The 17,104-nt window shown below is 39.0% G+C and overlaps 1 protein-coding gene across 3 annotated transcripts in view; it reads left to right on the top strand.

Annotated features, from left to right (window-relative positions):
* RAPGEF4 (Rap guanine nucleotide exchange factor 4) overlaps positions 1–17,104 on the top strand; it is a 329,303-nt gene that overhangs the window by 2,464 nt on the left and 309,735 nt on the right. The window contains exon 1 of one of the 3 annotated variants that reach the window (XM_074399463.1): positions 15,784–16,164. The exons of the other annotated variants lie outside the window; for them this stretch is intronic. The gene's annotated coding sequence lies outside the window, so the exon portion shown is untranslated. Of the gene's footprint in view, positions 1–15,783; positions 16,165–17,104 lie in introns of those variants that run through there. 3 annotated transcript variants of the gene reach the window in all.

Here is a 17,104-nt window from a genome sequence, read left to right as displayed (position 1 = left end):
AAAATATGAGAGTTGCTTATAAGCTTGGAGGGTCGGGGAGATTTGTGGTGGGACAGCTATATAAACAGCTAACCACAGGCCAATGATAAGTGCTTTAATGGAGATGTATAAAGTGCTTTGGGAATGCAGATGAGAGAGTTAGCAAGTTGGCCAGGGATGCTTTCATAGGTTTCCTGCCTAGACCTCAGAGGCTGAGGGAAATTTTACCAGGAAGAGAATAGGGAGGGCATGCCAGGCAGTGGTGTGGCATATGAATATGCCAATTTCCTCCCAACTACAAACTCGTGACCAAATCTAGAATATAGGAATGTATGCTCTATTTTTATAAAACCTTTTTATTATGGACATTTTCAACCCTGCACAAAAAAGAAAGAATAGTACAATGAACCCTTGTGAGTTCACTCGGGAATATGATGCTGGGACCTTTTAACTGGGAAAAGGACATAACTGGGAAACATAGTTCAGATATATGCCTCATTCAAGTGACAGCTGTTGTGGATGGTGAGAAAAAGAGAAACCCTGGGACTGGAAATAAAAAGGAGAGCTAAAAGAGAAAGTCTGCAGGAGTAAAGAAGTATGCAATGAAAGTTGAAGTGAAACAAACAAAATACAAGGAAAATAGAGACTTAAAGTGTTGGGTAGGCATGCCTAGAAAGGTATCATAGATAGGACAATAGTGTATAAACTTGCAAGTGGGGAAGAGGGTTGAAAGTGTTACAGATATGTAGATTAGGTTAAAGAAAGAACATCTAAAGCTTTTTATGTATCGAGCATCCATGGTCTTGGACTATCGTGGGGCTGAGGAGATAAGGGTCTATAAATACTAATCTTAAAATCAGAAAGACACTGAACATTTGGATGGATAAACCAACATTGAAGAACGTCTCAGCAGATGTATTATTAAAGTAAAACAAGCCCCTCCTATCTCATGGATCTTATAATTTTTTTTCTGAGGGGATGGGAACTAGGAACAAATTACATAGTTCCCACTATTTGGGACTTAAGATAAGTAAAATGTCTTTTTTTGGGAAGGGCTGGGGAGATGGAGTCTTGCTTTGTCACCCAGGCTGGAGTGTAATGGCGCAATCTCAGCTCAGTGAAACCTCTACCTCTGGGGTTCAAGTGATTCTCACCTCAGCCTCCTGATTAGCTTGGATTACAGTCACACACCACCATGCCCGGCTAATTTTTATATTTTTGTAGAGATGGGGTTTTGCCATGTTGGCCAGGCTGGTCTCGAACTCCTGACCTCAGGTGATTTGCCTGCCTCGGCCTCCCAAAGTGCTGGAATTACAGGCATGAGCCACCGTGCCCGGCCCATTGTTTAATCTTTTTCCCCCTATTGTTTAATCTTAATTAAAATATTTTTCTCATAAGGTTTTAAATTTGCCAGCTGTGAACTTAAGATCTACTTATGGGTCCTAGTTCTCCGGGTTGGTAAAGGATTATTTTGAGGGACAGGGACCATACACATTCACATATATAGTGACTCATTGCTGGCATTCATTATGGCCCATGGATCAGATCTGACAGCTTGCCCATATGTCTTGTGAGCGAAGAATGGTTTCCACATTCCTGAAGGGTTGGAAATAAATCAAAAGAAGAGTAGCGTTTTGTGACCCATGAAATGTCTATGAAATTCAAATTTCAATATCTATAAACAAAGTTTTATGGGAACACAGCCATGCTCATTTGGTTACATATTGTTTGCAGCCACTTTCCCGCTGCAGTGGCAGAGTACAGTAGCTGCAGTGGAGACTGTGGACCCACAGAGCTTAAAATATTTACTATGTGGACCTTTACAGAAGAAGTTGGCCATTTGTTATAGATGAAAGAACCTATCTAAGTGATTGACAGTAAAACCGCTGGAGATGAAAGAAATTGTCTTCACATGGAAAGGAGTTCATGGTGTTTGGTTTCTTGTTCTTTAACGAGAAATATAGGTTGGAGAAAGGTCCTCAGTTGATTGGCTTTTTGAGGAATGCTGGCTATCACAGGCCAAAGCAGAAGATGAAGTTAACGTGGTTATACAAAAGATTGTGATCTTTCAAAGGCAGATGAGGAATTTTTTTAACTATTCATGTTTCAGTTTAAAAATACCCCATGGACAGTTTCCATCTGACTTGCCCCCAGATAGATGTTATGTTAGCTATTTTGATGAGGTTGAGTGAGAGTGAAAGAAATCAAGGAACAAATGTTTTAAGAACCAAAATGCTTTGTAGCATACATGGTGAGAGAAGATGACTCAGATATCAAAGAAGCATCAGACATGGGTCCACCCTTGAGAAATACAGAGGATCAAAGAAGCACACAGAGCAGAAGGGGGTCCCTGGAGGAGGCTAGTATCTTCTAGCCAGGTCCCAAGGGATGACATTACTCTGGTGAATTCTCCAGGGCTCAGAGCTGGTCTTGCAATCTCAGAATCCTGACTTGTTAGCACATCAAGAATACATCTTTCAGCAACAGATACGCAGGCACCAGACTCTCAGAGACTGTAAAAACCAGAAAGACAGTTTATTAATTTGACAATAAGATCTGTCACATCAGAGAAGTGGACACTCACATCTTTTAGCTAATGTATTCTTCCTCTAAGTAAGCTGAATGGGAAATCCAGTTATTCTCAGAAGTCCGTTTTCTGCATTTACAATGAGAAGCCAAGCTGCCAGGTCGGGACACTTACATCTTCTGGCCTGTGCAAGAGTACATCCTCTTCCTAGAGCAACAGAGCCTGTGAATTGGATGATAATGAGAAGGCAGTTCTGGGAGTCGTCCAGGACAGCGTGGCTGCCACCTCTTCCAGTCAGAGCACCATTGCCTGTGCTCCCACAGCGTACTTTGGTGCCCCACTCTAATAACCTAGCACAGGTTGGACTCCATTATAATGGCCTGCCTGCTTCTCTTTTCACATCTCTTGACTTCAGTCTGTGTATTTTATTCATCATTTGATCTTCAGCTTCAGTGCAGTGCCTTGACTAGAGAAGGTGCTAATGGGCCCAGGGCGGGATAGTCACAGGTATCCTTCCTCTCAGGGATCATGGCCTCTCTAACCCTGTAAAAAGGCTCTTGCACTGGGCCCTTCGCTGGGGAAAAGAGTGGGTGACATCATCCACATCTGCCTCTGTTGCTTCTTCTGTGTGTTTTGGCTAATGTGAATACTTAAAAAAAAGAATGACATTGCATAGCTCTAATCTAATCTATTCTTCCTCCTTAAATCCTCCCCTCCTTTTTAAAAAAACTAACACTTTTTTATTATAGAAGAATTCAAAATATGCAAAAAGAAGATCTAACAGTATGATTCTTAATTCTTTGTGTGTATGGTTTTTTTTTTCTTTTAGATGGGGTCACTCTGTCACCCAGGCTGAAAGGCAGTGGATTGATCACAGCTCACTGCATCCTTGACCTCCTGGGTTCAAGCAATCCTCCTGCCTCAGCTTCCTGAGTAGCTGGGACCACAAATGTGTGCCTCCATGCCCGGTTAATTTTAAAATTTTTCTGTAGAAATGGAGTCTCCCTGTGTTGTCCAGGCTGGTCTCAAACTCCTGGGCTGAAGTGCTCTTCCCACCTTGGCCTCCCAAAGTGCTGGGACTATAGGCTTCAGCCACTGGGCCCAGCCAGTGTGATTCTTTTGTGCCACCCCTTCCTCTACTCCCGAATCATCAACTTACAGCCAACCTTGTTGGCCCAGCACGGTGGCTCACGCCTGTAATCCCAGCACTTCGGGAGGCTGAGGCAGGTGGATCATGAGATCAAGAGATCGAGACCATTCTGGTCAACAGGGTGAAACCCCGTCTCCACTAAAAATACAAAAATTAGCTGGGTGTGGTGGTGCAGCCTGTAGTCCCAGCTACTTGGGAGGCTGAGGCAGGAGAATTGCTTGAACCCAGGAGGCGGAGGTTGCGGTGAGCTGAGATCGTGCCATTGCACTCCAGCCTGGGTAACAAGAGCGAAACTCCGTCTCAAAAAAAGAAAAACAACAGCCAACCTTGTTTTGTTTATACCCCCATGAACACCCCACTTTCCCCATGATTATTTTCAAGTAAATCACACGTATTTCATCTGTAAATATTTCAGTGTTTGTCTCTAAAAGGTAGTGACTTTTTATAAAGAAAAGAATACCACACACATTAAACAACTTGACAGTTCTCTAATATAATCAATTATTCAGTGTTCAAATGTTCCCATTTACCTGATAACTTTCTTTTTTGCAGTGTGTTTGTGTCAAGAGCCAAGTAAGTTGCATTTATTTGATAGGTGTACATCTAGGTTCTCTCTTTCTCTCTTTTTCTTCCTTGTAATTAATACATTTCTTGAAGAAACTGGGTTGTTGTTTTTTTTAAGTCTAAATTTTCATTGTACTCCCATGCAGTTTTTTTAAAAACATATTCTTTTGTCCCCTGTATTTCCTGTAAATTGGTATTTGGGTCTAGAGTTTGATTTTTTGGTAAGACCGCATCAGAGAAGTGTTATATATTTCCACAATGAGGTATGTAATGCCAAGTGATCAGCTTTCCTAATGTTAGCAATATATTGTTTTCAAAGTTTAATGCTTGGCAACGATCTATTTGCAATTTATTGGGGGACATTTCACTGTGGCCCCAAATACATGGGAGCACATGACATATATGTTTGGAGTGACTCGTGAACAGTACAACCTCATATGTAATGCGGGTTAAATTCTGTGGTGCTGATTTTCCTTGCCTTAGTCTGTTAGGAAAGTTTAGCCAGACCTGGACTCCCTCAGACTGTGGGTGCATGTGGGATTGGTGTGATCAGTCCACACCCTTGGTCCTGCCTCCTGGTCTCCTGCACACAGCCTGGGAGCTGGAAAGAGTCTTCAAAGGAAAAGTAGTGCTTAGCAAAGCAAATCCAGCCACTTTGTCTTGGAGTTCTCTCAAATGGATTTCTGCCCCTCCCTGCCCCCCAACTCCTTGAGGGTAGGACTGGCAGATACCTTTTGCTGGAATTTCCCATGAGTTTAGAATATTTTGTGCCCTTCCCATTGTGGCTGCTTATTCTCGTGCACCACCTCCTCACCCCACATGCAGCTAGTTTTTCTTCGGTCAGAATAAAACCACCTTCCTGCATCCTCAACAGCGGTCTGTGAGAGTGGGTTTTTCCTCTAGTACTTTCAGTTCAGAGATGAGGGAGAGAACGCCCTAGGAGTACTGAGAGACTGAGGAAAGAGAGAGAGGATGGAAAGAACCGGTTGGGGAGGGAGACGGTGAGAGATGCAGCTGAACGTCTGACGGAGAACCATCTGGCTGGCTGGAGCGGAGGCAGGCAGTCCTTGCGTGTTGACTCAGCTGCATCCGTGTGCATCCGCTTGCTTCCCCTGCCCCAAAAGAAAAACAAAGTGCGGCCACTGCTTTCTTTTCCCTCCATGCCAGCTCTTTCTCGGAGCAGTCACCTGTTTCCTTTGCTGTAACTGTGCAGATTCCTTAAACTCTGTGTCTGTGGCTTATCTCCTAGCCCAAATGCATTTTTGTCTGTCTGTGGGATATTCTCACATGAATATCCCATTAATATTTTGTGGCAGACATTGTTTTCCTTCACCTACCTCTGCTGTAGAGGGTGGGAAAAGCAACTCACTTATTTTCCCAATCTCCCTTGAGGTGAGTTGTCCACGTGACACTGTCTGGCCGATGAGACATAGCAGAAGTCTGCCGGAGGCTTCCAGGGAAGCTCTTGTTTTACCCATGTATTTGATCGCGCCTTCTTCTCTTCTTTCTGCCTGGAGTTAATACAGGAGGCGTGGGCCTGTGGCAGCCATGTTGCAATCCCAGGAGGAGGTGCCCAGGGAAAACACAGAGCTCCCAGTTCTGACTTTGTCCACCTGCTGAACCCGGATCAGTAGTTACCCAACTTCAGATTTTTGTTTAGTGAAAAAAAAAAACAACCCCTATTTCTCTAAAGCACTCTTTGTTTGGTATTCTATCATTTTTGCCGTCAAAATGGTCTCTAATCTAACAAATTGATAGTTGTCTAAAGCTGACCTCATCTTTTTCAGCCCTGCTCTCCGTTAGTTTCTCTTTGTCACGTTCCTATTTTATTTATGACATCACGACTGCCTCATTCTGCATTTTCCCCTTCCTATGTCCTTGTCCACATCTAAACCAATTGTCTTAACTTTTATATTCCACTTTTATTTCAGGGCCTAAGCATCTGGATCTCCTCGATGTTTTCTGTTTCCAGACTGGGAAACATGATAAAGTCAAATCAGCTTTGTCTTAGGATCAGCCAGACTTGGATTCAAATTCTGTCACCTCTACCTCCTAGCTATGTGATGTTGGCCAAGTTATTAATCTTTCTGAAACTCTATTTTCACATCTCCAAATGAGATTGCCAGTTCCTACAGTAATGGCTGTGTTGAGGTGTATGAGCTACTACAAACGTTGCGTGGTCATCTCTAGAGGGAAAATGTAGTGTAGAGGTTAAAAATTTAACAGCCAGAGTGTATAAGCTCAAACTTCAGTGTTAATTTTATTGATAGTGTAACTTTGGGCAAGTTTTTCAGTTCTAGTAGTGGCTTTGTAGATTAATTGGGAGTTTCCTCATAGATGATCTTGAATGTGAATACTGGCAGTTTTACTTATTCTTTCTGATTTTTCTATCTTCTCTTATTTGTTTCTCTTGCCTTATTGCATTTGCCAGGAATGCCAGGACAAAGTTGAATAGAAGGTGGAAGAATGATGCTCTTGTTTTATTTATGATCTTATAAGAAATAGTTTGCTATTTTGCCACGTTAGTTGTCTTTCATGTTGTTTTGTTTTGTTTTAGCAAATTCTCTTTTCTGAAATTATTGGGATGATTAAACGATTTTTTCTCTTTTATCCTGTAAATATGGTGAATTTACATTGACTGAATTTCAAATGTTAAGCCAACCTTGCCTTCTGAGAATAGATACTACTTTGTCTCTGTGCATTATACTTTTTATGTATTACTTTATTCAACTTAGTAATATTTTATTAATGCTACTTTCATGTCAATTCATGAGGGATATTAGCCTATAACTTTTTCTTATTTTAGTATCAGGATTATTCTGACTTCATCAAATGAATCAAGAAACATTTGCTTTTTTTCCTATTTTTTCCCTCCATCTTTAAATGAACTTATCTCAGATCAATGCTATTTATTTTACAAATGTCTTAAAAATGTCATGTGGGCCAGGAGTTTTCTATGTGGAAAGCTTTTTAATGACAAATTTAAACTCTGTAATAGAGGACTATTCAGATTTTCTGTTTCTTTTTGTGTCCGTTTTGATGTTTTTTCAAGGAGTTTGTTGATTTCATCTAAGTTATCAAATTTATTGACATAGAGTTGTTCATAATATTCCTTATAATCCTTTGAATGCCTTTAGGATATGTATTATTGGTTTGTCCTTTGTATCCCCTATTGATAATTTGTGTCTTTTTAAAATTCATTCTTACTAGAAGTGTCCTGATTTTTTAAATCTTTTAAAAGAACCAACTTTTAGTTGATTTCCCCTGATATTTGAGAAATTTATTGATTTTTGCTCATTTTTTTCCTTTTTTCTCCTTACTTTGGGTTTAACTTACTCTTGTTTTTCTGGCTTCTTAAAGTACAAACTTAGATAGTTAATTTTAACCTTTCTTCTTTACTAATATAAGCATCTCAGCTACAATTTCTCATGATCAACATAAAGTAGGAAGCACAGGTATTTTGTTACTCAGTATTTATAAACTGAAATTATTTCTGCTGGAGAAGAACAATTAATCAAGCTGATACTGGGACCTCTTGATTCCCTCAGCCTCAAGAAGATACTTTGCAATGTAGTGAACAATATCCTCAGTAACATTTCAACAGCGATTCAGTAGTGAGTCTCTCAGGGCTCTTTCAATAGAGCATAATTCTAAAGGGACATTAGGAAGTGTAATTCTGCTAGGTGACCAATATAATATACAGTTTTCTAGTGATCTGATTTAATCCAAGGAAGACTTTAGTATATTTTTGAAATAGATGGACTGTTTTTCTTTATGGAAATCCACTATAAATATTGTTTTTCACATTTGAGCCATTAGTAATGATTATGATTGGGGTACAATGACTTTGAAGTAATATTTTCCAGTAGATACCTGGAATTATTTTATTCTGTGTTGTTGGTTGAATGAAGAGTCATATGGCTTTGTTGTCAGCCAAGCTGGGGGGAAGTTACATTCTTGTTTTACTATCATTTGACCTTTATGTTCCATTGCTTTATTTCATTTCATGTATCATTTGGTAGCCAAACAAGAACATATGCTTTAATGGTGGTCCATCTCTTCTCTGTGAGGATGTGGGGGCAAGGGTGTATTCTCAAGGAGGAATATTGGTGCCACTCTAACAAATAGAGAGATGGTGGTTAAGAGCCCACAGGTAATGCTACAAAACATGGCCCCTCAAATTGCAATTGTGGAAACCAAGGGACATATGTTAATTGCACTGAAGTAATCTTAAAATGCTTAGCTGTGGGTGAAATAATTTTCTAAAAACACTTCCACTGAATAAAATTGATTGTACAATGTAAGCATATCAAATAGGATGACTTGCTGAATAGAAATATTACCTTTTTTTTTGAAACAGGGTCTTACTCTGTTGCCTAGGCTGGAGTGTGGTGTGATCTTGGCTCACTGCAACCTCTGCCTCCGGGGTTCAAATGATTCTCCTGCCCCAGCCTCCCTAGTAGCTGGGATTACAGGGGCCTGCCATTGTGCCTGGCTAATTTTTGTATTTGTGGCAGAGACAGTGTTTCACCATGTTGGCCAGGCTGGTCTTGAACTCCTGACCTTAGGTGATCCGCCCACCTTGGCCTCCCAAAGTGCTGGAGTTACTGGCTTGAGTCACTGCCCCCAGCCAGAAATACTACTTATACATTGGTGAAAGTAGTATACCTCCCTTAATTAAATGGAGAAATAATTTTTGTAGACCCTTAGAAAAGACTTAATAGTTGAGATGTTGAAAACAAATAGGAAAGACCTTTGATGGGAAGCAGATATTATTCACAACTTAGTAATTTGATACTTGATATTATGTGAAATACCACACGTAATAAGTCAGGTATGATGCTGGGAAGTTTTTGCCTTTGAAACCACACCCCTTGTGGACCCTGGAAGAGAAGTTAATACATTCCCTCAGCATTGTTTTTCATTGTAGTTGTGATTTGCAGTTCTCTGATGATCAGTAATGTTAAGCACCTTTTCATACACCTGTTGGCCATTTGTTTGTCTTCTTTGAAAAAATGTCTATTCAGGTGTTTTGCCATTAAAAAAGTCAGATTACTTGTTTTTTTGGTATTGAATTTTATGAGTTCCCTATATACTTTGAATATTAACCCTTTATCAGATATGTCATTTGCAAATATTTTCTCCCATTTTAAAGGCTGACTTTTTTACTGTATTAATTGTTTGCTTTGCTGTGCAGTCATTAGTTAGTTATTGGACATGTCATAGCAAAAGCTGTGTTCTTGAATTTTACATGTTTTCTTTATCAACTCTTTAAAGAAACCTGGAATATAGAAAAGTTTCATATTCAATGTCCCTTGCCATTCCTTTTGTCATTCCTCTACCTGCCTCATACTATCTTCCACCTTCTCCCACTCAAAAGTGTTATGGGAAAAGGATCTGATTGTAGATTGCTTTCTTAGTGTCATTCACTCATTTGTTTAGAGATTTTATTGTCTGCTTACCATGTTCCAGCCACTCTTGCTGGGTACACATTAGTGAAAAAAACTGTCAAAGGCCCTGACTTCACAAATTGAAATACTAGGTGGGAAGACATTCGTTCATTTTGTCAGTCTTCAAAAAACTATTTATGAGTACCTGGTATGTGCTATATCCTGTTCTAGCTGGTAAGGAATACAGCTGTGACAGAATAGGAGAAGTTAGAGGGTAATAAATGCTATGAAGAAAAGGTAAGAGAATATGGAGTTGGAGGAACAGATGGTAAACAAATACAGACAAAACTGTACTACTGTGTCATTTAAAATGTACATATGATAAGAGCAGTGAAGGAAAATCAAGCAGAGAAAAGGGGAAAAGGGGAAGAGAATGAGGGGCAGTGTGTTATTTTACAGAGGGTGGTCAGAGACGTCTTTCTGTAGAAGAAACATTTGACCAAAGACCTTGAATGAACTGAGAGGTCACCTAGTTTAAATTTTACATGTTTTCTTTATCAATTCTTTAGATCAGTGTAATCCAGACTTTACTAAATAGGTAGATGAGGTATTTTAGAGAACAGAGGTCAGACTGGTTAGTGCCTGTGGGGCAAACACAGGCTGAATCAATGCAGCACTACCCTTTTGTTTGTAAGAAGGCTTCTTTATGGGAAGGTACCCATAGACTAATTGCTTTTGTTGATATCATAAACAAGTAACTTCACAAAACAATGAAAGGGATGAATGAAGTCCTTTTGGAATTTTGGTTTATTCTTTAAATGTTATTATTACTTAAAGAGGGGAAAAATACGTTTCACTTCAGTTTTTTTCAATAATAAGTTTCATGAAAAAAAAAAAAAGCTATACCTAGAGAAATGGTGAGTAGCATTCAGATCAGGAAAGCTACTGTCATTTAAATGGGGTTGTAAAGACACTGTGTGCTTTTGACCATGGATGCTGATGATTACAGCATGGTGGTATCATCATTCCGATCCTACCCATGGAACTTTGGTTTTCATATTTAACCTGTTTAGTGTTACCACTGACGAATTTGTCTCATACCTCTGTTGAATCAGTGTCTTACCTCTCAGGCAAATGTGCTAGAGCAAGAAAATGGTCCTGGATACCTAGAAATTCCAACAACTGCTCATTTGAAAGATTTGTTTGCTGTTATTCCACCATCTGCCTTTTGATAATGCTTTTATATTGAGTTCTTATCGTATTTTATTCATAGATGAATTCAGTGATAAGCAGTATGTTTCAAAAGTTTTTCAGGTCAAAAACTGAAGGTAACTTGAGAATAGTAGGTCTTTGTTGTGATGTTAGGGAACCATATGTACATCAGACTTGTAAATATTCCCTGATGGTATTTGAAGGTCTATGTTGTAGGGTTAGAACTATCTAGTTGGTTGCCAGGTTTTACATTCTGTTTACCAAAAATAATTTAAAAACCTAGATTAGCCTTCCTTGTTTAATTATGTAAATCATCAGAGCTTAAATAAGGGAGCCTTCTATTGATACAAAAGTGTGCCATTATAGAACATACCAAGGGAGCCATAATGAGGCAGCTTCATCTATAAGGCGTAGCCAGACCTGGATATCCAACTGGTTGAATGTGAATAGAATATAATTTTATTGTGCTCTTTCATCTCATTGCGCTGTAGCTGTACATTATCAGCTTGTCAATGAACCTTATCTGTTCCTCAACTGAATTTTACATTATGTCTGTGCTTTGCTTCTTACCTTTTCAGCACTCCACTGGATATTTATCTTAACAACTTTAGAGGTTCATTTTAGAATTCAACACTTAACAGGTCATGGATGTCAAAGCAATTCTAGTTTTAAAGAGCGCTTTGTGCTCAGATGATTAATATATTTTTGTCTCTGTGATTGGAAGACCTAATCCTAAATATCCACAGGAGAAATGAACAATGAAACTGCTCCTTGGAGGAGCTTACAGGAATCAAAAGTGGACATTTCTTCACCCTAATATTGTTTTGAGTTATTTGAAATATAATCATAAAGTAGTTGATTTGCAAGACTGAAATAATTTTAAAATGTACATATGATTAATCACCTTCAGGGAAATAGTGTAGACATTGGTGAGAAGGGAGAGTGAACAATAATAAAATAAAAACCACAAAATTGAATAACTTTTTAAAAACTGGAAAATTATTTAAGAGAGAGCTTTTCTTCTTTTGATTTTAGTTGAACTAACCTTGGTTTTCTTTTTTTATTTACCTACAATTGATTTTTATCTGCCTACAAAGAGTATTGTGGTCAAATTCTGCCACATAAGAATACCTCTAACAAGAAGTATATTTGAATATATTTCTTTTGAATTGGGGAAAGCAACACAGTTATACAAATGATTTTAGCTACCTGATTCTACTTATTTATATGATTACATAGGAAAGAAACTTCATTAATGGGGCTTTGATTTCATAGGATTGATATTGCAGTGATTGGAAAGAATTAGAAATAAAAAATTGGAAATAAGGGAAATTATAGGGGAAAAGGAAAACTTTTTTTTTTTTAAGCTTACTGATGTTTAGATGCTAAACCGTTATCTGAGACAGCACTATGACTCTTTTTAAAATGAATGACATATGACATAATTGCTACCAGCACATCCCTTCCTCTTTTTGTTTGTGAGAGTTGCTGCTAGATTGCATCTGAGAGGTGACAGTATGTACAAACACACACACACACACACACACACACACACACACACACACATACACACCATACACACACCAGCTTCTTTCTGAGAGTGTCACCAATTAACATGTGTTGACATATCTTTCTCCCTCCCAGAAGGAAAGTCGCAGGAACTTATGAAAGTTTACAGACTATGATTTAAACTGTTGTAATTGGACCAAATCAAATAGTTTCTGGCTGATAATTATTAATTTATTTCTATAAATGCTATCACCAGGAATAATGAGTCTTAACATTTTTAGTATATTTTCCTGCAGTATTTTTTGGTGTATTTTTTTAGCATGTTTGAGCTTGAACTTCATGACTTCATGCCTTTTAAAATGAACTTCATAGGATGATCATTTCCTAGGTTATTAATAGTTCCTTATAAATATAATTTGTACTGGCTGAAATCATACAGATCGTGTGGCTTAGGCTCTTTCTTATTGTTGGACAACTAAGACATTTGAAAATGATTGTTGCTGTTATAAATAATGGAATGATATTTTATATTAAAAATGTCTTGCATTTTAGATACTTCCTTAGGATGGAAAGCTATCTATAGAACTAAAATTAGTTAATGTGTGTGAAGAGATTTAAGATTTTTGATGCATATATTTAATTTCTTTTCATAAAAACAGTAAGAAGTTGCTATTATTGATATTTTAGAAGTGAAAAATTTGAGATCTGGAAAAGTTAAATTACTTGTCCTGGGTCACAAAGCTGCTAAGCGCTAGGGACCACTGGGGAATTGAAACCCAAGTCTTTTTCCACTGTAAATGTTTCAAGTGTATTCCCTGGAATATTAGTAGATAGGGCAAGGAAAAAAAGACTTATGAGAAAAAATTTGGGAAATGTCAAATTATATCTTTAAAAAAAAATCCTCAGATCTCTGGACATCACCATAAAGACAAGGCAATATGTGGCCCGAGAACACTGAGGAATGCTCTGGGATGTGCTTTCTGACACCTGGCTGCATTGTGGTGATGAAGGCAGACTTTTGATGAGAGGTTGTTCATATTCAACTGGTCTCACACAGAAACTCTTAACTCAGGACCCATACACATCTAACGTTAGTCCCTTCAGTTAAGATTAAATGACCAAAGAGAAATCATTTAGTGACATAATTAAAATCTTATAAATTCAGCCACTTGAGATTTTAAATAGAAAAGTAACACAAATTGAGCCAGTAACAATCATTTAGAAATTATCATTTTAAAAATTATCTATTTATTTATTTATTTGATATGAAGTTTCACTCGTCACCTAGGCAGGAGTGCAGTGGTACAATCTCGGCTTACTGCAACCTCTGCCTCTCAGGTACAAGTGATTCTCCTGCCTCAGCCTCCCAAGTAGCTGGGATTACAGGCATCAGCCATCATGCCCGGCTAATTTTTTGTATTTTTAGTAGAGATGGGGTTTCATCATGTTGACCAGGCTGGTCTCAAACTCCTGACCTCAGGTGATCTGCCTGCCTCGGCCTCCCAATGTGCTGGGATTACAAGCATGAGCCACAGGCTGTGTCCTAAAAACGATTTATTTTTAAATACTTACAGATTCACAGGAAGTTGCAAAAACATGTGCAGGGTGGTCCCATGTAACCTTTACCTCCAAAGGTAACTCTTACATAACCGTACTACAGTTCAATGTCAAAACTAGGAAATCAACATCAGTAAAGTCCATAGGATGTATTCAGCCTTTACCAACTCTATGTGCATTCAAGTGCACACACGTGTGTGTATAATTCTATGCAATTCCATCACTGTGTAGACTCATGTAACTACCACCATACTCAGAACTGCTCAATCTCTCCAAGACTCCCTCTCGCCAGCCCTTTGTAGCCATGCCTACCCCTCTCCTGTCAATAACAACTAGTTCTTAAAAAATGAGCAGTGTATATCTTAGGATATGATAGTTCCAACCTACCTCATGTCACTCATCTATTTCTGTAGGACTCTGATAATAACTAATTAAGGTTGAAATGTTGTTCAGTAGATAGTATTTACTGGGACAGTAAAGTTAGCCAGTCCAGTCTAGAAAGAATTTTAACACCAAAGAAGGCTGCCTTAATTCTGAGTTTAGGAGGGAGCTTAAGCCAAATGAAAAGGTGCCCTGTGTGCCCCAGTGCCCTTTCCCATGGCCCTCTTCTGCCTTAGTGCACTGCCTAGCCTTCACACACCAGCTTCGAATACCGCCGATGCCCTGGGGCTGATAGGATGACAGTCAGCTCCCACTCTTGGCTTTCACATTGCCTTTACCACTGTGGGTGAGCTTCAGGAGCCATTTCCAACCCACTTACTCTGCAATACCCGTTCTGCCATCCCTGTCATATCTCTAGTTGATTGTGCCTACTTTCCCTTTTGTGTCTGGACTCCTTGGACAGGAGTCCTCTTGACTTCTCCCTCAGCCCTGTTTTGTATTTCTCTTGTAGGCCAGTCTCTTACATAGAAGAGGTAGGACGCACACCTTGCTTCCACACCTGGAGGCGGTCACAGGATGGTAGGACACTGCAGCTTACTCCTCTTTTCTATTTTGCATCTATTTGTTCAGGACCTTGCAGTCCCAAATTTCCTATCCTTGAATAAAGTAATCGAGCTAATGTAGTAAAGAATTTAATGTGCTATCCCTGCAGAAATGACTGTAGTTCAAATAAAGAATTACTAGTGAAGTAAAAGCCTTAACTCAAAGGCAATCAGAGTGAAATTCACAGAGTTATGTATCTTCCCGGTGACTCTTTGAAGGCTTATATGTCCAGATGCAATGCCTTCTAACCTAACCCTAATCCTAATGCACCTAACTGGGCTGAACCATTTCCCAAGCATTTTAGCCAATTGAGAATTTTCTGTACATGGTTTTGAAATATAAGAACCTCAATTTACCCAGAGTCCTGAAAACCTGCTGAGATCTTAGAATTGATTGGAATATGCTCTGTTTTGGAACATAAGATTAATTTGTGAATTCGCAGCAATAAACAAATGGCTGAAAGCCAAACAGTGTAGCTATTTTCAGTGAGTCTTCAGTAATCCAGCATCATAGAGAAGTTAATTTCATACAAGTTTATCCCAATTAATCCTCCAAGCTTGCCATATTGCCATTATTTAATAATTCTGGCAGAATATTTAATATGACCGCTTTTCTTTTCTCTTCTTTCCTTTCTCTCTCTCTCTCTCCCTCACTCTCTCTCTCTCTCTCTCTCTCCCTCTCTCTCTCTCTCTCTTTTTTGAGACAGACTCTTACTCTGTCACCCAGGCTGGAATGCACAATCTCGGCTCACTGCAACCTCTGACTCCCTGTTTCAAGCAGTTCTTCTGCCTCAGCTTCCTGAGTAGCTGGGATTACAGACGCGTGTCACCACACCCAGCTAATTTTTTTTGTATTTTTTACTAGAGATGGGGTTTCATCATGTTGGCCAGGATGGTCTCGAGCTCTTGACCTCATGATCTGCCCACCTCAAACTTCCAAAGTGCTTGGATTACAGGCATGACCCACCATACCTGGCCTATATGACTGCTTTTCTAAAGCACACTGAGTATCATTTTTGTTTTATTTGATGATTAAGGTTTAGTATATTGAACATAAATTAGCACCTGTGTACCTCTGTGATTTATGATTTTGAAGTATGTGGATTATCTGTTTTAATACCAGATGCCCCCAGTGCTGTTTTTAACATTCTGTCTGCTTTTGTTTTATTTATCCAGGTCTTCCCTACTGCTGAGAAGCTGTCACTCCTTCCCTGCCCTTTAGGTTTCCGTCCTATCTCCTTCCCTTGCACAAACATAATATATTGCTTCTAATCCTTTGGATTTAGAATTCAGGTAACTTAATTTATTGGAGCCGTATGTATAACACAAGTGGATGTATTTGCCCTCTGGGTATTTCTCCTCTGAGTTAAGTGTATGAATGTCAAGAGTTTTGGTATTTGGGACCTTGATTTTGGTTTCATAAATCCTTCCTAAACTTACTTGCTACATGCTCTTACTCCAGTGATTGTTTTAATAACTGAGATTTCCAGTAAATATCCTCTGAATAGTTGAGGCATTACCGTAATGAGATTAATTCCTGCATTTAACAAATATTTATTGAGTGCCAAAGAAATACCTTCTACGAGATTAGAATTTGTAGTTGAACAAAAGACTTCTGCACTTGTAGAGCTTACATTCTAACAAAGAAAATAGATAATACACAATAAACATAATAAATAAATTAGATCTTATGTTTGAAAGCAGTATGTATTATGGAAGAAAAAGCCCCCCCAAAACAAAGATAGCCCAGTAAGAAATCAGGAGCGCCAGTGGGTGAAGACTCTAATATTAAATAGGGTGGACAGAATAAGGTTCACTGGGAAAGTGATTTAAACAAAGAGGCGGAGGAGTTTAGCCAAGCATATGTTTAGGATGAGAATTCCTGGCAATGGGAACAGCCAGTGCAAAGGCCCTGGTGTGGGTGCATGTGTAGGTTGTTTGAGGGATGGTGAGGAGGCTATTGTTGCCAGGATGAAGTGAACAAGGGAAAGGGTAGGAGAGGAAATGAGACAGAGAATGAGAGCAGATTGCATAGGGACTTGACAGCTGTTGTAAAGATCTTGAGTTTTACTCTGAGTGAAATAGGGAGCCATGAAGGTTTTTGAACAGAGGAATGATATAATCTGGTTTACAGTGTCAAAAGATTACCATGACTGCAACATTCAGAAGATGCTGGGGGAAGGGGGACAATGGTGGAAGGAGGGAGAGCGTTGAAGAAGCTATTTCAGTAATC

This window comes from Saimiri boliviensis, chromosome 5 (genome assembly GCF_048565385.1).
Source record: "Saimiri boliviensis isolate mSaiBol1 chromosome 5, mSaiBol1.pri, whole genome shotgun sequence".
Taxonomy (NCBI): domain Eukaryota; kingdom Metazoa; phylum Chordata; class Mammalia; order Primates; family Cebidae; genus Saimiri; species Saimiri boliviensis.
Note: the sequence above shows the minus strand (reverse complement) of the source record. Positions and strands in the feature narration are given on the sequence as shown.